At 40.6% G+C, this 17,375-nt stretch overlaps 1 protein-coding gene across 5 annotated transcripts in view; it reads right to left on the bottom strand.

Moving 5' to 3' along the window:
* Positions 1-17,375, bottom strand: part of INPP4B (inositol polyphosphate-4-phosphatase type II B) — a 3,177,224-nt gene that overhangs the window by 530,598 nt on the left and 2,629,251 nt on the right. The gene's annotated exons all lie outside the window — the stretch shown is intronic.

Below are 17,375 nucleotides of genomic sequence, written 5' to 3'. Positions count from 1 at the left end.
GATTATTTCACCATACAAAATGTACACATTATATTGCCTCCAGCACATGTGTCTGCTAGGTAGTATACTGGTCAGCCAATTCACTTGATGGAAGATCAGCAGGGTCTGATGTGTACTGCACCAGTCACCACCAGAGTGCTCTAAAAGCACCAATTTGTCCAGGGAGTGGTGAATGGTGCTCTTGCCAAGGTCAGCAGAGTAGTCCAAAGGGTAAAGGGGGAGGAAGTTTAAAGTCACATGAAAAACATATGCAGGTAAATAAGGAAATGAGTAGTAGGGATGGAGTTTGCCTGTAGAGTCAGTGTAGAAGAATCAAAGCATAGTGCCGATTAGAAAAAAGGCAAATTCTAATATGCTACTGTGACCGAGTGTACACCCATGTGGCTGATTCTAGACCTTACAAGGAAAAACTGAAATCGGTCATTGGGTGGTTGCATGATGGGCTAGAGATGAGTCAAGCTTGCCCTTGAAGTGCAGAGGCTTGCTTGTCTACTGGGTGTTACTGGAAGCTGTCAGACCCCAGAGAGGTACATCTGGGATTGCCCCTGTCAGAAGTGACAGAGCCCAGGGGGGAATGTGTGCAAGGCGAATGAGGTGGGCACACAGAAAAGGAGAAATCTGTGTGGGCAGTCTCTCTGAGAGCGATACTTATAAGGCTACATACAGAAGGATGGGTGGAGTGGGACTGGGATAGTGTAATATTCTGATAACATATTGTAATACTTTGTCTGAGAGAGCAGCTCCTGCACAGCATGGGCAGCTTCTACATGGAAGCCATAACATACGTTTATGACATTCTTTTTGTTTGTATAGCACTTATGATAAACTCTTGCCTGAAAAAAGGGAATGTCGCAGGATCTCTTAAGATGGATATGCTCATTCTCTTCTGAAGAAACATACTTAGAGTAACCAAGAACTATCATTCCAAATTGAGTGAACAAGTTGTTAAACAACTACACTCATATATAGAAGGCTGCAGCTGTGTTGAGCCATTTCAAGCAGGCTTTAGACCAAGTAGAGAGACTAAGTTCTCATTGCAACAATAGGTAATACAACACTGTCAGTGGACTGATAATGTATTGTGATATTAGCTCTTTTTGACCTCTCAGAACTTTTTTAATAGCATTAACCATTGACTCCTTAGAGTGGCTCTGGTTCTTCCTTACGCAAAGGTCACAGACAGACACCCCGTCCTCTGCTGCAGCCTTCAAGGCTCTGCTTTGCCTCCTATACAATTGAACATTTTCCTACAACTCTCAGATAACTTAATTCTAGCCTTGGCCCTGAATTATTTAAGCCACAGTCCTGGCTTGCTGCCACAAACCAATGTGAAGCACTGACTAAAATATCACGGACTGATTGGCCCCACGAGTGATCACATAACTTGGCCTCCTGCCAAATTTGATTATAAATCATCAGGACGGCTCTCAAAAATGTTAAAATTTCTTAGCCTCTTCACTGACTTCATCCTCCACTCCGCTCTGCCTCTTTCTGCGACGGCGCTAGCTATACAGGCACTCACTCTAAAAACTCGATCCACCACTGTGATCTCACCAGCCTATGTGTCTGCATCCCCAATGTTTATTAATAGCACAGTGTGGCAAAATCATTGGCTATGACCTAGAGCTTGTGTGACCCAAGACTATACCTACTGATGTACCTCTCCTACGTGGTATATGGCAGATACCCAAGTCTTCCCAGCCCAGCCCTAGCCTTGCTCCTCTACCAGTACCCAACACTCCTGGCCCTAATCTCCCCTGGCAACACTGGAAGACATTGCTTTATGAAGAACAAAGAGAATTAGAATAAACGACAAGATGGTCTGTGGCCTTTACAGCAGGCCTCGGCAAGCCTCTGGATAGATGTTGGAATGCCTAGTTCTACGAAAGATAGCAGTCCATGAAGGCTGTTAAATGTGCAGCCCGCGAACCTTGCACGGCCTCGACATGACAAAAAAATGAAACCTCACATGATTGTTGGAGAATACTTTGCACTCCTGACAACTCGGATTTAGCTAATGATTCCAAGATTGCCAAGAAATGTCAGTTAGTGGAGCCATGAACTAGTAGCACTTTGTAAATGTAGAGTTCCAAATAAGAGCTGCCCATCGCTATGCACGCTCATGCTTTCCTTACACATTTACCCGCTTGAGCAAAATGGCTTCCATTGCTCAGACCAGAGTAAAAATAAAATGTGAGGGAGAACAAGAGTTGGTAGTATGGCTACCTTGGTGAAGTTTGGAGCATGGTAGTGCAACAAGGCATATTCAGAGAGTGAGTGCAAAGAAGAGGTGGAGGAGGGAGAGAAAACCATAGGTGGGAGAGAAAGGTGGTGGAAAAAGACAGAGAGATACAAGCCAGGTATGGGAGAGAGTCGGAAGCAAAGGCGGGAGGGAAAGGAGTAACTGGTGGAGAGAGAGAGAAGAGAGAGAGAAGAGCAGGGGAGCAATAAGAGAAGAACTGAGGTGGAGGTGGAGGTGGAAGAGAAGAGGTGGTGGAGAAAGTGAGAAGAATGGAAGGGAAGCAAGGAGATACATGAGTGGAGAAGGTAGAAGAGAATGAGTGAGTAAGAAGTAGCAGGGGAGATAACAGAAGGAGGTGGGTGAGATACAACAGAGGTCAGAGGAGGAGGAGTGAGAGAGAGAAAGGCAGATAATAATAATAATTTAGCATTTATATAGCGCTGCAAACCCTCAGGCATCTGAGCGCTGCTTATTATTACCCACAGTGAGTGGTGCTCATTTATCGACCTCGGAAGGATGAAAGGCTGAGTTTCGCCTTGCCAGGATTCAAACCTGCATCGGCAGGCTCTGCACAGATGTCAAAGCAAGCGATCTACTCGCTGTGCTATCTGACCAGATGAGGAAAATATTAAAAAAAGAAAGTGGAACTAATAAGGAAAAGACCAACAAAGGTGGAAAGGAAGGAAGATGTGGAAAGTTGAAAATGAACAAGCTGCAACGGGTGACCAGTGAGGTTGTAAGAAAGTGGGGATGGGGGAACAAATCGAGGAAGCAGTATGAAGGTGAAGAGGGGAGGAGAGGATCAAAGTGAATAGAAGAATAGAGAGGAGAGAGATACAAGTCCAAAATCCTTAGCAATGAGCAGCAATAGTCAATGATGGATAAGAGTCAGACTTTTGCTGATTCCCTAGAGGAATACTCACCTGAGGCCTGTATTGCAAACAGGTGGGGAAATAAAGCCTATTATTCCAGTGGTCCAACACTAGCAAAAGAGTGTGACACCTGATCCACGTCCAGACGACCCAAGGCCCTCGGTCTACTGGTACCAGGTATTTCTCCAAGTGAAGGCAGACCAATGTAAATTTGTGATCAGCCAAGCTAACACAAGAACAACTCTACAAGTTAGGAATGAAAACCCCAATGCGCCGCCAAGAAAGCTGTGTTGCTTTGAACAGAGTGGGAAGGAATGATGACCATTGTCCCAAGGGAAGCTGGCCTCATCACACCTATTCCAGAACTCCACACTGTGGGCTCAGTTAAAACTAATACCTAATTTGATGTTGTACCCAATAAAGGGAAGTGGCCTGAACTTGGCTGAACATTGGCTGTAAGTTGTCTGCTGATCCCTCAGCTGTGGCAACATGCTCCTTTTGAAGCTTCGCTTTCAAATACAAACTAAACCCTAATTATTCCCTCAACATTGTAACCATGTCTAGGCTGCCTGGTGACTCCCATCCTCTTTTTTTCAGAATGGGAAGAACACAGGACCAAACACATGCCCAGATCACCTTTAACAAGATTACCTATCTTGGAGACTTCAACCTCTGGATTGAATATTCATCCAATGACCTGTCCTCCCTATTCTGCAGTTACAACTGTCACTGCTTCCTCATAAATATTTGGCCTGCTGCACGTATACACATCGGGCCACGTGTTGGATGCCACCCTCAACACTAACTTGTCCCTCTCCAATAACCGAGTCAACCCCCTCCCTTGGACAGACCATTAACATCTCTTCCCTAGACTGGCTAGAGAGGTCAAGTACAATCCTTACAACCCATCCTTGGACAGAGGCATTTTTGAGACTAAGCCCATGAAACAAGCTATGGTCACTCATTTCATGGAACATGAACACCCTCTCATTTCATTAAACAAAAAGAAAAATACAAAATGAAGGCCTCCTCCAAGCAAGTCTTCTCTTGCCAGCATCTGCCTTCAAAGGCAAAATTGTCAAACAGGTCCCTGCGTTGGCTTCCTTGGTCAACAGCTGGTTTGAACAAGGTTGCTTCCCACACATGCTGAAGGAAACTCTGATATCTGGACTCTGGAAAAAAATCCACTGATTACCCAGGCATCTTCGCCAACTACCATCTTTTGCTACCACTCCTTTTCTTGGAGAAATCCTAGAGAAAATTCCAATGCAGCAGCTGATGGAATTCAGTGCATCTGTCAACTTGCTACATGATCACCGGTCCACGTTTTGTCCTAGTAGACGGACAGAATCAACCTTCCTCTTTATTAAAGACACAATCCTGAAACCAACGCTCTCCAATACTCATAAGCATCCTACCTACCCCGACAGCCACATTTTACACAATCAATCATACTACCCAGCAAAACTGTCTGAAAACCACATTTATTCTCAGTTTATATGCTCACCAGTGGATTGCCTTTTAACTTCCTGCTGGTGAAGTACAATTAGCAACCGACGAAGGGGTGCCAGACAATTAGTATGCCAGAAAAATGGGCTGAATCCCCATGGTATAAGTGCATGTTACAGGACAGCTAATTTGTGCTCTCCCCACCAGACAGGCTTCCTGCTGCCCTTGCCTCTTCCCCAACTGCCGGAACACCTGGCCCAGTTTCCCACCTAACTTACCTGCTTGGTTCCCACAACATGGATGACATGATAATCGAGAAGGGACTCACTCACAAGCCCCTCTCGTGTCACCATGGCAGCCATCTTGCTTTTGGCTTATATTTCATGTGATGGATGTGAGACCCACATCTTGCACCAATCTGTCAAAAGAAACATCTTTTTTTCTGCCCGAAAAAAAGCACATGAAGCACCCAGAGAAAACAATTTGGCCGATAATAAGTTTCAGGGTAAGCTTGGGCAGTAAGGGGCATAAGGCCTCACAGAGTCTCTAGCTTCGCTCAGGCTTACCATGGCTCCAGCAAGGAAGGTGGCACTACCAAAGTCCACCCTAGAATGTGAGGCACAATGCTGTAGTGAAATCAAGTCTCTTCCTCTCTAGAACCTTCATTTACAACTGTCGTCAAAGATTAGACCTCTACACCTGGCTCTTCAGTACCTAATTGGAAGCACTGGCTTAACTCATCCCTTCCTTCTCTTCTTCCTTCCAGAGATACACTGATCATAACTAAACTGCCTTCAGGCTAGGAGTATCTGCAATGGATCACCAGCACATCCCAACATGTCTCTCAAATTTCTAAAGCAGGACAACAGAAAACGGTATCTTTCTTAACTCCTCCAAGACCGAAATAATCTATGTGGGCTCATAAATGCCAGCTTCTCTCCCATTCTTGGAGGCCTCCCACAAAGAGCTCTCTCCCACTTGGGCTCCACACACCAAAGAGTAATAGTAATCTTTGTCGTCCTCCTGACTTTCACCCCCCACCAAATCCAGGAGCTCACAAAACAAAGAAATCACACTTACACTCTATATGCTCCAGTATCAAATGTTTTTCCTCAACATGCCAAACGATGAGGAAATTATGAGAGCTATGGTCATCTCTAGGTTGGACTACACAACAGGTAATATCTGCACCTCCTAAACGCTATATCCACCAAATGCAGCATATCCAGAATAAGGCTGTTGGGTAATCTTAGGGTTAAGTTCAGCAGAACACATCGCCCTGGCTCTGAAATGCCCCCACTGGATCCCAGCCGATGCCTGTGTTGCGTTCAAACCTCTTTGGATCATTGACCAGGTGTTTTGAGAGAGCAGGACCAGGTATCCTTAAGGAAAAATAAAATATTCATCTGCCAGACTTTTAACATCTGCCAGCTCTAAGAAATATACCATCAGTGGTTTCAGAGAATAGAATCTTGGAGGCAGAACATTTTATTAAGCAGGAGCAGACCATTGGAATGGACTGCTAACCATCCTCAGATCCGAAGAAGACCATTGTTATTGCAGAACAAATAAATCAAGATTCATTTGTTCCAAAGGGTATTTTAAGACATGATTCGCTGCATGAAGTACACTTGTTTATGTTCACACATACAAGATAATACTGACAGGCCCGCCCTTCAGAATGCCGTCGGCACCATCTGCAGGTCTGCATGCCTTCCCTACACTCATATGCCTTCCCTAAACTTGCATGCCTTAAGCCTAACCTCATCCTTCTTTTTCAAATGTTTCATTTTTACCTTATGTTGCACTTGCTTCCTTCTCCACTCTCTCCTTTTCCAATTAAGTGATTCAGAATGTTCCAAGTTTGCAAACAATCAGATCCTACCCTCAAATGTATGCCCACCTCTCACTTGGAGTGCTTTTAAGTGACTGTGTTCACACTATCAAAGTGAATAAACACAAAAGAGAACTCCGGAGTCATATTGGAAATAATCAAAGCAAGTCACCTTTTATAACTGGTTGCAAACCCCATAGATGGCGCCTACTAGCCTGCCACCCTAATCTAACCCAGCGCGCCTGCAATTTGTCTTCCCCTTATATCTCCACATGGTCGGGCCCTTCACAATACACATTACATCCGTTTGACCTCTCCCGTCCACAAGACATAACAATAACCGTTCTTGTTCATTCCTGTAGTCTGTCTTCCGTTTCCATCCCATCTCCCGTTATCACGTGATCCTCTGCTTTGGGGGTCAGTCGCTCTAGTCTGGCGATATCCGGCATCATCCTCCTCAGGTGAGGGCTGTGGGGCCACCGCCCCCTGACATACTTCCGGCCATTGTTCGAACTGGTCTGGGCTGGCATAATCCGAGATGGAGGCACATGTAGCCTTCATTCAGTGCCCTGAGAGCTTTTGAAATTGCTGTCCCAGCAGTCCTAGAGTGCAGTTGTCTGTCGTAAGGAGCCCTCGCGGCAAGCATTGCCTGAGGCCAATAAGTGGTGTTTCCTCCATCTAATGTCCGCTAGGATTTTAAGCAAAATAATAAACACTCGGGCCTTATTTTATAGACAAGTGACTCTTCAGGTTTTCTAATGTATCCCCAGACTCCTCCATATCATTTACCCTCAACTTGAATTTTGTTTCTCCTCCCCTGGGAACATTAGAGTTAGTAACACCTTACAAAACACTAATAAATAAATACGCACAGTGCACAAACATTTCTGTATCTGGCAATCAGTGCTTAAATATAATAACCCAAAAACCTTACTAACTAAACACTGGCTGTACAACAAATTATAGAAATGTGTTAAAACTCCATTCCACAAACAAAAAGATAACTGTGGTTGGATCTCCCCAGTCAGATCTTTTTACTCCAACCTGATAGGACCTTGCCTGCAACCGATTAAAGTGTTGGAAAATGTGTGGCTTTATTTGGATGTAGGAATAGCTCAAATAGAATCTGCATGCTGTTTCAACTCAGAAGATCACTTTTCGATGTGGCCATGCCCACATTCGCCCCTCAAGGCTTCATCACCCATTTGTTATCACACCTGCACCACACAAGTGACTTTCATTTTAGACACCCAACAGTTTCGCTAAAAAAGCTCAGTAGGCTAACAAATTCATAAATAAATGTTCATAGTATACAAAACATATATATATATATATATATTCACTGCAAAAAGGGACATTATGGTTAAGTTACACTAATAGAAATGTATGAACATCCATTGAAAAAGGTTGTTAAAGGGACGTTATGGTTGCAAGGTAAAATCAAAACACCAAAGAAATTTGCCAAGTATGGTAAGCTATGCAACCATAACTCGCACCACCGGATTGCACTACTAAGACCAACACCTAGGACATCAAAGATGTCCTCACAAATGGCATCATCGATGACATCACTGATGAGCTTGAACAAGACAAAGTTCCCTATTTGGGAACTCCCGTCCCCCGCACACTTTCTTGGGCCCAATAATGAAGCCAAATTTTCTAGGAAAACAGTCCTTAGAGATCAAAAAGTCATACACTCTTCTATGTCTTCCAATGATAATTCATAAACAACAATTTCATAAAAAGCCAAATCTTCTTTGTGTCACAAATGTGTATTGAAGCAATATTTCCTTAAGTTCAAATTGTATTTATTCTTTAAACGCAACGTGTTTTGAGATATTGTCTCTCTTCATCGGGGGAATATTTCAAATCAAATCTACAAAATAATTCAAAAAATGACATTTTAGTGAATCTGAAGATAACAATTTGACTAAGATAGTATTGTTTTAGTGCATCGGAGAATAACATAGTTTCACAAACTCCATTGTAGATTGCTTTCAAACAATAAATTGAGATTAAAGAAATTAAAAGAAGTCCCCAGAAGATGTAAATAAATGCTCTTAAATTTTACCAAAGGATTCAGATTCCTGTAGTCCATAGGGACCATGGTCTGCTCAATAAAATACATTTATATGATTTCCACTCTTCCACGTGAACCACTCGTAACGAGAAAACATTTGTTGTGAACCAATATAAACCCTGTTATATAGAAGTGGTCAGAAACTACTACAGTTATAAGAACACTTTAGATCTCTGAGCTAAACAAACTCTAGGTTGTAATACAATCAAAAGACATAGAAGTCGTAATAACTAACCTTTAAGTATAATGAATGGTCATTATGAAAAGCTTCATGTTAGGCAGCATAAGGATCCTCTTCGCCTTACTCTGAATTGAAAAGGTGAGGATATGAGTACCTAAGTGTATTTCTATAGTATAGGCAAAAAAGCATGTACAACACTGCTCACCTATGAAGCTCGCGATACCAAGTGCTTGTCCTTGCGGTGAAGAAGCTGTCTACATCCTCTATGGATCTATAGAAAAAAATCAAGGCTTCATAATCCCAAATTATATATGGATAAAGAATCATCAATTACCTAAATGTGGAGAATTTCCACTTACCCCGAAGTATTTCTTTAGGTGTTTGTAGTGGTTCACTGTGCACGACTAAGAATATCCTGCAAAAGGGATGCTTTTAATAACAATGTGAATGTGTTGTGATGATGTCATCATGTATGACATTTGTGATGTCATTTTTGTAAACAAGGTAGACGACATTGTATTCATAGTAAGGTTTCCCTTATTGTGGGATATCTACATCTTTAAAAAGGGGGTAAATGCAATGTAAATCCTTCCTTTAATAGTCACATTAGTTATACACATCATTTAATGATGTTATAAATCGCTAATAATACTCCATATATATGAAAATTTCCCAATGTTTGAATCAAATGAAAAAGTAAATGAGAAAGGCTAGAAATAAATATCCCCAACTTGTAGTATCCTCAAAAAAGTGGATAGTGTCGATTTTTGATTTGATGGTATCTACATGTGGATATACCCATGTTGGATACCCTTTGCCTATAACAGGATCCTAGTTTAGGTATTAACACAAAGCTATCTCAGGGAAGTTCACATTCTGTAAACGCTTGATGCCGCTCAGGTTCAATATATATCATCCACTAAGACTGCCTCAAGAGAGTTCACATTGTGCTATTTCACTGTTGGTGTAGATTTTGCCTTCGAATGTTGGCCATGGATTACAATTATAGAACATCTAAATTTAACAAATGAGTATGGTACTTCAAATTTGTTAACCATGTGAAAGTACAGTTGAGGACTAGACACCAATAGCGAATTACCTTTGTGCCCACATCATGTGTCCATTGGTGACAACTGAACCAGTCCTTTTTATTCATGTATAGAAAAGTTACAGTGTTGGAGGAAGACTAAAGTATATCATTCTGCCTCATATGAGTGCACAGTCTAATCCCAGAGAACTCTGGGACATTTTGTCAATACGTACGGGCCATCGAAACTAAGCAATGGACCCAAAAGAGTTCCCTCTGTGAGAGACGTCTGGATAAATCCCCACTTCTCGGGAGGGGATGTACCACTTTCAGTATAATACACCTCGATTGTGCTGTAGTGTGTCTATTATCTCTAAAATGTCCATACACTGGAGATTTGACATTTTCAGTCCTCAGAGTGGACTTTTGTTCAGTCCATCTCTCTTTTGCTTTGCGTATGGGTTTTCCTATGTAGTATTTGCCACATGGGCATCGTAACACTAACATGCTTGCTATTGCAAGTGGTGTAGTCTTGTTGTTTTATCTTCTTCCCGGTGTTGGGACGTCTGATATAGTCTCCCTTAATAATGCTGCAGTAGTGCTGACAATTTAGACATGCAAATGTCCCACATTTTCATTTTTGTAGTGTAGTTTCTAATTATTTCCAATGTGTCCCTCAAATTTGCACCTCTTTTATAAGCCAGCATGGGTGGTTCTGGAAAGAGGCGATGTAAGTTGGGATCGAGTTTGATCAAATCCCAATTTTTATTGATGATTTTCTTAATCTGATAACTCTGTGGGGACAATTTAAGAGAATGGATCAACCTAGTGTTCTCTTTTTTTCTTGTTCTTGTACTTTTGAGGAGATCCTCCCTCTTGTGTGTGTGATTCAGATCTCGTTATTGCTTTCTACAAGACTTCATCTGGGAACCCTTGATCTTTGAATCTATTTGACATGCTCTCATATTCCTTCTGTAGGTTTTCTGTGTTGGAAATTATTCTTTTAAGTCTTAGGAATTGACTGAAAGGTAAGTTTTCTTTCAGGTGTTTAGGTTGAAAACTATTAAAATCGAGTGAGTTATTCACATCGGTAGGGTTTCTGTAAATATTGGTTAATAGTACAGTCCCTGTGTATGTTACTGCCACAATCAGGTTCCCACACTTCCATTGTGAATTTAATATGGTCATGACAGTCAGTTAGATATTCAAAGAACTGTAGAAGTTTGTTCTTACTTTCATCCCAAATTCCAAAGATGTCATCAATATACCGTCTCCAGAACCTGATCTTGATGCCCGGGGTTGTTTGTCCAGAACATATCTTCTCTCAAATTGATGCATGACTATGTTTGCATAGGACAGTGCTACTGAAGAGCGCATTGGTGTCCTTGCTATCTGTACATATAACTGTGTGTCATACCTAAAGTAATTGTTGTACAGTATTAAATTAATCAATTCCATAGCAAATATTTTGTGCATCTGTGTATTTTCTTGTTCTAATAGAAACCATTCCATGGCGTCAATACCTACACCATGGGGGATAGATGTGTACAAACTACTGACATCCAAAGAAAATAGTATAAGATTAGGATCTGACAGTTGTAATACGCCTATTAGTTGGCGAAAATGAGCAGTGTCTTTAAGATAGGTAGCTGTGGACTGTACCAAGGGTTGTAATGCTGTGTCTAGGTATATAGCGAGAGGGTGGAATACACTCTCCGTACCTGCAACAATTGGTCGGAATGGTGGATTGGACAGGTTTCTATGCATTTTGGGTAGTGCATAAAAAAACAGTGTAACTGGGAATTTCTCCAATAGAAATACAGCTGTACGGTGTGTTACACAGTCCACCTCCAGTGTTTTATTGATTATCTCCGTAATTAGATCTTTTATCAACGTAAGTGGGTCATTATCCAGAACTAAATAGGTTCTGGGATCAAGTAGTGGGTCTAGACACTGATAGTGGTAACGAGCGGTGTTCGTAAGTACCAGGGCTCCCCCTTTTTCCGTTGGTTTCATTGTAATGGTGTTATCCTCTGCAAGTTCTTTCAATAATTTGAACTGATGTCTCCTAATATTTCCCTTCTGTTGTGTGTTGTAATTTATTCTCTTGAGATCCCTTGTTGTTTAGAGTTTAAACATGACTATTATAGGATGGTTGACTTGTGGATGGAAAGAGCTCTTGGGTTTTAATTCTAAATAATCAAAGGAATTAGATCTCTCCTTAGTGTCTCTGACAAGCTGTCAAAAAATATTGTAAGTTCCATCTTTCTAATTCGTTTAAATAAGTTTACTTCCTCTTAAAAGCAAGAATTGTTATTAGAGCAGGTAAATGATGAAACCCAAATTAAGTGTCTCAAGATGTGCCTTTGATAGTTGTCTAGATGAGCTTACCATAACTGGCAAATTTCCTTTGTTTTTGGGATTTTAGCTTGCAACCATAAAGTCCCTTTAATTAACTTTTTTCAATGGATTTCATAGGTTTTAAATCAGTGCAACTTAACCATAGCGTCCCTTTAACAATGTTTTTTCATTGAATTTCAATGGTTTTTATAAATGAAAATGTTTCATGATGTTTCAGCACTGTATATAAGTTATTAATAATTCCTCTTTTAATGTACATGAAAAGAATATAAACCTCCTTTAAAGAACATTTTGTGCAGCGCATACTTATGTGTGTCATTTTCAGCAGCACATGTTGGGGCTGCAAGTCATGGTTGAATTGACTAGGGCATGAGATTCGACCAGGACCCCACCAAACTACCCACTTTATCCACCGCAACTTGCCTGCATCCGACCTCCATAATGTGACCAATTTCTAGTGTTCATGGCTTGCAGCCATGGCCAGTGTCCACAATCCAAGGGGCATGGGTTTCGGCAATGCTGTAGGCCCCAAAAAGCAAATCAGAGTAAACAGGTGTCCTTGCCGGGGGCCAGGCCCATTGCACAGGGACCAACGTTATATCACTGTTTTGTACCTACATTTTGACACTTTGTAAAAAATTCAACACAGGACAGAGTTGCAAATGCATGCTTTCTCGTCCTTGCTGATGCAAAGCGCGCACGTTTGCTGCAAACCCATCCAGTGCTTCAGGCAGGAGCCGCAAGCAACACTTTGTTTCCCTTTCAAGCCTATTCCAATTTCACAAATTTTGGGACCACTCCTACAGTGAGAGAATCCCTTTAAACTTTACAGAACAATTCACAGTTTGGTCTATAACCTTTATGCATATTTTTCTGTGGATTCATCAAATGGCGCCAAAGTTATAAGCCATTCAGAAACAACCATGTAATGGATGCATATGCCTGGATGTTTTTGAACATTTGTCAAGTTTATGAACGTCACAGCAATGTCTCAGAACATGTGAGATGTTCATGAAATCGAAAAAAAAAACATTTGATTTTTGTCATTTCCTGGACTCATCCCATCCTCATCTCATCACCCCTCACTTCCCCAGAGATACTTTCATTTGTTTGACAAGTGCAATGTTGTGTTTTTGTATATGTTTTACTGCAATGTTCAGGGACTATGGGCACAGTTCACGAACTGAACATGGACGAGGTTTTGACACAGCTCACATTTCTCAATTGATCAATCAGCAGTCGAATTATAGTTTTTGAATGTACATATTACACTAATTGTATATTGAAGGTTGTATATTTATGTGTATTTAACATTGAAGTTTAAGTATTAATTATGTTTTTTACTGCAGTGTAGATTAAGAATGCCTTCTAAGACATGGGTGAAACGCAACAGAAGAAAGGAACAAGATTTGCAGGGAAGTAAAGTTTCTATATCTCATGTTCTGTGCAAACTTGTAATTAGAATAATTTAGCAATGTATGCTAAAGAGCAAGCATATGGAAATGTACAATTTGAGAGACAAACCATGTCAACTACTAAACTCAATGGAATCATTCAGAGTTAATTCAAGAAAAACTGCTAACAGAAAAAGCGTGTCAACATCATAACAGCGCATGAAGAAAAGGGAGGCAGGTAAAAAAGAAAGTGAAGCAATGCTTTGCTTGTAAGAAACAGGATTAAGAATGTGCATAAAACAGTTTTGCTCAAGTGTTATCAAATCTTTTGATAAGTGTGAAATTAGATCACATTCATGTGGTAAAGCATTTCTTGCAGACAAATAAATTAGAGGGAATCATTACAGAGGCTTTTCAAATGAAAAGGAAATTGTTCATTTTAGTGTTGAACAATTTAAATAAATTGACTGCAATCACAAAGGGATTCTACAAAAAAGTTCCATCAATTCTTGTACTTACACGACAGACACTTTGTGATGTGTTTGGGGGAGAGTTGAATGACACTTCACATACAGAAAGATTTTTCAGTGGAGAGTAATATTGACAATTGCAATGTGACTATTGCTATTGCAGAGACTGGATGTCGATAAAATGTGAATGGTAACGTGATTTCTGAAAGAGAAGAAATCCAGAAACCAAGAACAAGTGAAGAAGATCAATGAGGACAGTGGTCAGTAGAAGTAAGAAAAGACAATCCAGTATGGAAATGTCATTCTTTGTGTAATATTGACGAGTACTCTTGTAGAGTCTTAAAGAATTTCTTACAATTGTCAAACAAAAATTATAATGTAAACAATAAATCAAGATGCTGCATAAAGTTGATGACTGTGAAGTTCGTAAAAAAACTGGACTTCTGGGTCACTGTCTGGCTTGCCTTGTGAAAGGGAGATGTGAGAGTCCGTTTTGCCACATACGTATGCTGCTGTATATTACAACGAAATATGGTATCTTCTTAAACTGTATTAGTATAAAACACCATGTATGTCACTTGAACTGTTAAATAAGACGTTGACTATTGGAACTGTACTTTCTACTCTTGAGATGGTAAAAAGCACTCATTTTAAATATGAGTCCTATGTACAATAATCACTTGTAGGAAGTGGACATGATGATCCCATGCTTTCAAAGGATTCAATTGTTCATGAGTATGGGCAAGGAATGACAATGTTTGAGTCTTCAAGCAAAAGACCTGAATTTGTTTGTGTGTCCTGTTGACGCACATCCTACAGAAAGCAAGCACAAAAAGTGTACCTTGAAGATAAAGACTGTGTAGATGATATTTGCAAGGACCTTTATCTGTATTTGTTTGTAGAACAGCAACTTAATACAATTGAAGAACTATTTGTGTGTAAATGTTGTTTCAGTGTATTACAAAGTAAACATTCCTACAATAAGTGTATTCAACAACATGGTGGTGCCTGAAATTCCTGTTGGGTTTCAAAATTTGAACATGTTTGAGATGATTGCATTGCAAACTGTTCATCCTTTCCAGGTTATTGTTAGACCACCAACAAAGAAATCAAAACTGCCTAAAAAGACATAGGTGCAAGGTGTAAAAGGCAAAGTTGTGCATGTGACTCTTAATTTGCAAGAGAATGTGAACGCTCTGGGAGTCAAACGTAACATTAATGATTCTGTGTTTGTTTTAGTCAATGATATTGCTACAAAGGACACAGGTTTGGCAACAGGGTATTGATATCATAAAGGTAAAGGGAGCTTAAAAGTTTCTAGTCAATCGAAATGATTTATATAAAGACAGTTTGAACGTACCAGACTTTTCTATACTTCAAATTGGATTAACAAACAAGAACAGTGAAGGTCAGTTACTGCCTTACTGTTGCAGAAGGCTTGTATGAGCATTACACTATTCGTCCTCTACACTCACGGGAAATGATGGGTGATAGTCTTAAATGTTATCAAATGAAACAAACATAAATTACACCAGTCAGTGTCTGGGAAATAACATTAGAATCTTGTTGTTTCCCTATGCTTTTTCCCACTGGAAAAAGTGACAGATTGGATGATCAGAAAGTCCCAATTTTTTCTTTAGAATACCGTTGTACACGTATGTATTTTGAAGATTCCAGATTTCGCACTAATATTGAATATATGTTTCACTTACTGTATAAAAGTGAATTTTGAACAATGTGCTATTCTGTTGCTCATACACTTCAAATGGGAACTAGATTTCAAAATGTTTCTGCAAATGAGAAGCTGCCACAGGTATAACAAAAGAATGAAGTCCTAGAAAGGAAAATTACCCAATTCCTTGCCACTATGACAGGAACTAAAGACTATTGGCATAGAAGACACTCTATGGTTAGATGTATGTTCCAAAATCTGGTCCTTTAACTTGGTTTGTGACTTTAAGTTGTACCGAGTATAGCTGGCATGATCTTGCGGAGTGGATTCCAGAAAGTAATCCAAGTAAAGAAGGTATAGTGCATGTGACACCAGCATTTTATTTTTTATTGGTTTTTATTTTATTGAGCATGTGTTAGGCACTTATACAGATGGATTGTGTTTCAAAGTGCCACAAGGCTAAATGGGACGGGAACAGGGGAGAAATAACAATGGCAAAAGATGTAAAATACAGTGATGCTCTTACTATGCCCTGAGGCTTTCGGACGTGCAAGTGCAGTGAGAAGAAGTGCAGGAGATAGGGAGGGAGAAGGGGGAGGCAGGAGGAGTCAAAAGTGCTGGTGAAGGGCCCAGGAGGGAAGTGCTAAGGGAGCCAAGGAGGAGGACCTCAGGCAAAGTGGGTGGGAGTGGGAGAATAATTGTGTGTTATGGACCCTGTTAGTGTACCTAGATTCTTTTAAAGTAAAGACAAGTACTACACTAAGTGCACATTTGGATTTTCTAGGCCTGTTTCTCCAGTTGGTCGAGCAAATAGAGTTTTTACATCTGTTCGACACCATGTAACTGGTAAATTGCTTAAGAATACATATCACTTAAAAAGAGATAAGAATGCCAATTTGTAAATATTTATAATCCTGTCACTGCTCAACTTTGGAATTGTAATACTGATGTACAGTATATTGCTGATAACACAACAGCGGTTGCTCGCACATTACAGCATATTTGACAAAAGCTGAAATGGGCAATGCAGCTGAGGTGTGGGCTGACGTATCAGTAGGGGTGTCACGGTATTCGTTTTATGGCGGTACGATAACCTTCTTGCCAAATGACGGTATATCATGGTTATGGCGGTATAGCAGGTGGAGTTAACTGATCTTAACAAATATTTTCTAAAAGGTCATAAATTGACAGATGTATCATCACAAACAAAACCAGGCACCCAGGGCCAGAATTGGGCTTTTCAACATACTTTCCACTGAAATGCCTTGCTTCCACCAAACACAAACACACGTGTGGAGAGGAGGGGGTGGGGTGGAGGCCTGCTGCAACTGGCAAAGCAAACTGAATAGCTTTTCTTAAGTGGTCATTTAGGCTTTTTGCTTCCCCACTGGCTACTGGTGAAGATGAACATGTTGCCATCTTGATAACCTGCATGCCACAGATCAATGGAGGCTGATGGTAGTATACGCTTGTGTGTGGCAGCAGGGAATACCCACAGCGATGAGTGAATTTCGCAGTGTGACTTATTATATGTAAATTCAATGATAGAACCAGGGAAATCCCCCATTGCCATATGTTTAGAGAACATTATCCATTATAAATATATAAACCCCAAAGCCGCCACCCCAAAGTAAACCATTTTCCATCTTGGCACTGTATCTATTCTTCCTATTGCTAACATATTGATTTTGTGTAAGGCAAGTGTGGTTTATGGAATGGCATTAAAAACTGCTCCAACTGAAACTACTTGGCAGACGGCACATCCAACAGTGCAAAACCAAGACTGCGCAGCA

Source organism: Ambystoma mexicanum, chromosome 6q (genome assembly GCF_040938575.1).
Source record: "Ambystoma mexicanum isolate Mex_15411 chromosome 6q, UKY_AmexF1_1, whole genome shotgun sequence".
Lineage (NCBI taxonomy): Eukaryota > Metazoa > Chordata > Amphibia > Caudata > Ambystomatidae > Ambystoma > Ambystoma mexicanum.
Note: the sequence above shows the minus strand (reverse complement) of the source record. Positions and strands in the feature narration are given on the sequence as shown.